This window comes from Salvia hispanica, chromosome 3 (genome assembly GCF_023119035.1).
Source record: "Salvia hispanica cultivar TCC Black 2014 chromosome 3, UniMelb_Shisp_WGS_1.0, whole genome shotgun sequence".
Classification (NCBI taxonomy): Eukaryota; Viridiplantae; Streptophyta; class Magnoliopsida; order Lamiales; family Lamiaceae; genus Salvia; species Salvia hispanica.
In genome coordinates, this window is record NC_062967.1 from 37,404,731 (window position 1) to 37,411,584 (window position 6,854).

Genomic DNA, 6,854 nt, shown 5'->3' on the forward strand with positions numbered 1-6,854 from the left:
TGAATTAATTTAATTGTGGGAGGGGCGAGTGGGAGAAATAATATTAATAAGAGGGAACATCTTTTTTAGTCCACGAACTTTGCCAAAGTATCATTTTAGGTCAGTGAACTTTGAAAATATCATTTCATGTCCATCAACTATGGGTTAATATCATTTGAAGTACTTTTTTACTATTTCCTAAGTTTTTCTGGACGAAAATACCCTCGATACCTTAAAGGATATATATTTTTAATAAACTTATCATATACTCATATTTTTTATAAATATCTTTACAATATATTTTTGACGAATTTTCTAAATATAATTTGACCTTCAATATTATCACTTAATTATTTGACAAGTAAAATTGCATCTTCAATTTTTATATTAAAGAATTTTAAAATTGAATAAAGAACTTTTCTTTAATAATAAAAAATTTAATAAGGATCTTTTCTTGCATGTCACTTAATTACAAAATTAAGTGATAATATTGAATGTCAAATTATATTTTAAAAATTCATCAAAAATATATAGTAAAAATATTTATAAAAAATATGAGTATAGGATAAGTTTATTAAAAATATATACCCTTTAAGGTATCAAGGGTATTTTTATCCAAAAAAACTTGGAAATAGTTAAAAAGTACTTCAAATGATATTAACCCATAGTTGATGGACCTGAAATGATATTTTTAAAGTTTACGGACCTAAAATGATACTTTGGCAAAGTTCGTGGACCAAAAAAGATATTCCCTCTATTAATAAATAGTTAAAGTGAAGAAATAGTAAAATTAAAAAGAAAATAATATGAAGAAGACTTCCTAAAGTGGAAGTGGGACGTAGGAGTATTTGTTAATGTTTTCTTCTTTCTTCTATTCATACCCACTCTTAAAGGTAAAGTTATTAATTTAATTTTCTCATTCTTCATGGAACTTCTGTCTTTCTTAATTAATTTTTTAACCTCCAGCAATTTATTCTATAAAAACATTAATTTAGTAAATTCTGAATATCAGTTCCAAACAAAATTGCGATAAACTCATCAATAGAAAAAAAATAAAGAGGATGATGATACCGTAAGGCGTAAGATCCACATTAACACTCTTACTTTTCCATTGACTTTCGAAAATATATTGTTATATATTCATGTTAATATTACTAATTGCTATCATATTTTTTAAAACTAGTAAGTGTGTTGTGTGCACGTCAAATTTATAATGAATAGAGAATCAATATTAATTTATTAATACATGATGCCAGCTTATTATGCATGATGCTTCCACCTAGTCTATATTAATTTGTTAATTAATTTGTTTTTTGCATGTAATCGGTTTTGTGGAAGTTCGAGACGGTTTGGATATTGGATTTTAATACTTGACTTAGTTTTTTTGGTCGGCAAATTGTTTAATTGTTTGGACCTTGCCTGCATCTAGATTCTAGCTTCCAACTGCTACCAAATCATACATTATTTAATACTATAATTGATTATATTATATTTTGTGAATATATCCAATAAATTTATAAAAAATAGGATGAAGTATTTTAGTAAATAATTAGAAGGTGCAATTAAATTAAAATGGAATATGTGCTTTATTACACATGTCACAAAAGAGATGGTGACTCGTTATCTGAATCTTTGAAAATTTCTCACCTCTTTTTATTCCTTTTTGTAATAATATTCAGATATAAGCTGACAAAAAATATCCTCTTAAAAATAATACTAGTGAGTAGATAATTATACTAATCTATTTTTAGGTGACAAGTTGCATCTTTTTGCTATACAAAATTGTTTGTAATGTCAACCCTACTAGATGCATAATAAAATAAGTTGACAATTATTCAGTAAATGGACCAAATTAAATGAACGCTATCAATTAATTGTTTCATGCAATGTTTCTTTGTGTTGACATTCAATATAACTAAAAAATCCCAATATATTACTAGTATTGATTTAAGGTAGGGTATGTGTTGATAGATTGTAGGAACATGAGAGCGAAAGGAGAATCTACCCATCACTAGTACTTGATAAAAATAATATTTATTCAAATTAAAATAATGGAATAGCTAATAAATGTCCATTTTTAATCAACCATTTTGTACGAAATAGTCTCAAAACTTTAATTGAACATTTCACTATATTAAATTGAATGTTTGAATAGATCATACTAATATTTACATTAAAATGCTATGTAAATAGGACAATACAGTAGCCAGAGATGTTGATGAAGTAATCAATAATAGAACAATCACTCCCAAAACTAAACTAGGCCTATTATTCATCATTAACATTTGCACAATCCCTACAAAATCATACACATTGGTTTCATAATTCTCATACCATTCATTTCCTCTCTCCAAATGATTCTCTCTCTCCTTTGTCTCCATTTCTTGAATTCTCATCTTCAAAACAATCATATTTTCATCCACGGGTCTATAGTCTCGTCGATTCGGCCTCTTACCATCGTTTCCCATTGCACGAATCGAAGTTGAAGCTCTCCCCCGTCCATTTCCAAGCCCTTTTGGAAAGGCCGAAATAGAACGTGGGAGTGGAGAGATTTGAACCCGAAAGAAAGTTGATACAACTAAAGTTATCTGATTAGACATTCTTGATTTTTTTTTTCAAGGTAGCTAGATGTATATATGAAATAAAATGTGATAGTATAAGTATAATTGTCGATGAAATTTAGTGTGGTGGAGCTTGTTTATATAGTAGAAGCAATCTTGAATATGAAGGAAGAGGATAGGACAAAACGTGTGTGATTGTGATGGGATTGAAGAGGAAAGTTTGATGTAATAAACAAGTATTTTCTTGGAATATAGAGTATAATCATATACTACTATTGAGCAATTATATTAATGAAGGTGGATAGGCGGCCGTCCACGGATTTATATTGTCACATGCTATATTGAATTTTTCTAATTTTGCCACTGTGATGTTTTCTTTATATATGTTAAATTGTAAAGAGGTGAAATTATAAAGAGATTAAAAGTTTGGAATCTGGGAAAAATAATCAAAGAAAATAATCTAAGAGGATTTATATTGCATTTAGTACATTTTTGATTTAGTAAGATGTTAAATACTTTTATAGACTAGTACAATTATTCACACTACTTTTGCAATAAAAAATCCCGTATTTTTATTTAGATTTCAAACTTCTAAAATATAGAATGATAAAAAGTGCTCAATATTATTTTTTATTTTTAGAACATGAATTATTTTATACTAGTATATCAATATATTACAAATACATTTTCCATATTTATACAAAAACACTTTTTTAATCATGAGGTCTCAGTAATAGTACTATTATATTTTATCTAGTTTATATCCACCAATATTGATCAATTAATTTCTTAAAATCAGAATTTGTCAAACGTGTTATATATTCGTCGACATAAAAGGAAATATATATATTAAAATGATTTAGTTGCAACGTTGCAATAAAACACTATATAAAATATTAAAATGTTCTAGTTGCAATTTGCAAAGTAGAAAAAGTGAACAAGTCCAAAAGAAACAACAAATTAATTTAATAAAAGGATTTGTCATTTTATTAGGATTATAAAATGTTATTGAATGTTAGTATTATATTGTCGTTGACTATGCCCTAATTTTGACTAATAACTCCCAAATTCCCAAACATCAAAATTCGCTGAAATTTCTACAAATTTCTGCAACAAATCTGCAGTAATGGCATTTCATTTCGGATGTTTGAAGAGGTAATTTCATATACTCCTGTTTCTATACGATCATCCATGTCCATTACTGTAAATCGGCATTGCTGTAGTTGATGAAATTTCTTCGCATTAGCATCCCATTGAGCTGATGTCCCAACATAATTGCCAAAAATAATCACTTATTTTGGTTGATTTAGACTCAATACCAACATCTATGCCGTTCTTGATCACTAAATTATGTTGATTTATTGTATAATTAATTGTTTCATTTAAGCAGTGAAGGCGCTTGCGAAAAGTCCTACGTTTGCTAAGGAAGGAAGGCACCTGCAATTTGCAGCCGATATGAACAAAACTTTTCCTTTTTACAAGGTGAATGCTAGTTATCATGTTGAGATAGCATTTTTAAGTGCAAAGTTTATGCTAGTTTAATCAGTGAGTGAGCTAACTGAATCAATGTTCTGAGTTTTTTTTATTTATTTAAAATTGTTAATTTAGAGTTGGGTTCTGAGTTATTAAAATTTTGTAAAGAATAAATTTTGTAATGTCTAGATTTCTTTATGCTTTCTCATATGCATTCTTTGTTTAAAATATGAAAGTTTAAAGATGTAAATCAGTAAATCACATATACGGTATACCTATCTACTCCATATGCTATTGAAATTCTCACTCAATCTCAGTTCAAAAGAGTTGGGCTGGTCCTTAATTCTTTTGGGCCGCAATTCCACTATCGATCCGGCCCAAAATATACTTACTTACATGGACTAATAGTCTCACGTCGAAATTGGATCATCACTTTTGACAACTTTTTGAGTGATAGTAATATATGAATAAAATACTCCAACTATTCTATTATAAATGAAATATTTATTTTTAGGCATATGCTTTTATATAGCGTTGTTTTGTGATAATGAGAAGAGAATAATATAAGAGAGATGAAAAAGTAGAAATGATTGTTGTTTTCATTTCTGAAAATATTTCATTAATGGGACAACCTCAAAAGGACAATATTTCATTTTTAATGAGACAAAGGAAGTATATGATTGAACGTTAAAAAAAATGATCAATTGTCGCTAAATATAGTTAATTCAAATATTTCCTATGAATTTTAAGTATGGTAAAAAATACATAAATTTTAGTGTGTAGTCAATTTTCCACAAATCAAATATTCTAGCAAAACTAAGTTCTATGTAGTGTATCCGCCATGAAAATTTAAATTGACATTGAGATGACATTACAAAATTAGTGTTCAAGTGACAAGATGACACATCAAAACATTGTCGCTTTGATGATTAATATTTCTAAAAAATTACTACCTCCGCCCCCTAAATATTGGCACACTTTGATCCGGCACGAATTTTAAAAAATGTAATAGAAACTGAGTTGAAAAAGTTGGTGGGATGTGAGTCATACTTTTAAAGTATTAGTTTTATAATAGAATGTGAATATGAATGAGTTAGTGGAATATGAGGTCCACTACAAAAATGGTAAAAAGTGAAGTGTGTCAAACTTTCAGGGACGGATTGAAATGGTAAACTGTATCAAACTTTCAGGGACGGAGGTAGTACAATTCATTTTTACCATAAAAATAAGAAATAGGAGTATTAGGATAGTTGCCTCATTCCCTTTCAAATCTCACTAAGACCATCTCCAAGGGTACACTAAAATCTAAAATGGGATATGTATTTTGCTCCAATAGTACTAAAAAACCTATCCTATTTTTGGTTTTTGAGAAAAAAATACCTATCTTTAGATTTACACTAAATCAATACCTAAAAGTTTTTCAAATTTTGTGAGTAAAAAAGGCATAATATAGAGAATATTCTTTTAAGTTTGAGTTTAGTGTAAATGGTTGGAGTAAAATCAATATTTAGTGTGTGATTTACACTAAAATGAGTTTGAGTTTAGTGGAATGGTTGGAGATGCTCTAAACTATAGGCAGTCGTTGGATATTTCTGATAACTTCATTTCTATGATATGTCTTTCCTTAACTATTCCATTGTTGAGAGTAAGTGTAGTATAGTACTATCTTAAAATATCAAATACTAATAGGTTTTCAGATTAAAACATAATTTTGTGGAATATCTTGTAGACTTGCCCCTTGTAAGTTAGGTTGATTAATAATGGTTAAGGTTTTTGAGAAAAAAATACCTATCTTTAGATTTACACTAAATCAATACCTAAAAGTTTTTCAAATTTTGTGAGTAAAAAAGACATAATATAGAGAATATTCTTTTAAGTTTGAGTTTAGTGTAAATGGTTGGAGTAAAATCAATATTTAGTGTGTGATTTACACTAAAATGAGTTTGAGTTTAGTGGAATGGTTGGAGATGCTCTAAACTATAGGCAGTCGTTGGATATTTCTGATAACTTCATTTCTATGATATGTCTTTCCTTAACTATTCCATTGTTGAGAGTAAGTGTAGTATAGTACTATCTTAAAATATCAAATACTAATAGGTTTTCAGATTAAAACATAATTTTGTGGAATATCTTGTAGACTTGCCCCTTGTAAGTTAGGTTGATTAATAATGGTTAATAGTGACTCGAGTATAGACTTCTAAGTCCTAGTCAATGGCAATTGACCGTTTACTTCAATTCTAATACTCTCTCCGTTAAGGGATTTCCCCCTTAACAACGTTTCGACGTCGATGAGAGATCGACGGCGAGAAGATACGGTGGACGTCCCGGGCTTTCCCCGAGATCAGCTCCAATATTAGGGTTGCGATAAAAGTAAAGAAGACGAGAAAATTGGAAAAATATGTTATTTCTTGATAGACAATTCATAACATAGCTCCCTTTTATATTCTAAGGACCCTAGATGATTCGACTCTCTTTTGCGATCCGGGAAAGAATCACCAAGAAAACCCGGAAAGGAGCTTATTGGGCTCGACTCAAATAATTAATTAAAACAGTCCAAAAGGCCAAAAACAAATATCCAAAAACACTAATATTAAAGTAAACAAAATTAAATCAGCATGGTCTTCTCAGCGTGACACGAAGTCGCCGTATCTGACCACCGGCTTCGGTTGCCTCCTCGGTCGGTCGTTGAACTTCTGGATATCGACCGCCCGCACCTCTTCCTCCGAGGTAATGAACTCTCCAGCTCCTTCCTCTGTTTCTGCTCCTTCCTCTGTTTCTGCTTCACCCTCCGGTGTCTCTTTGATCGGAGTTGGGTTGACCTCCGTATCAACTCCCCCCTCG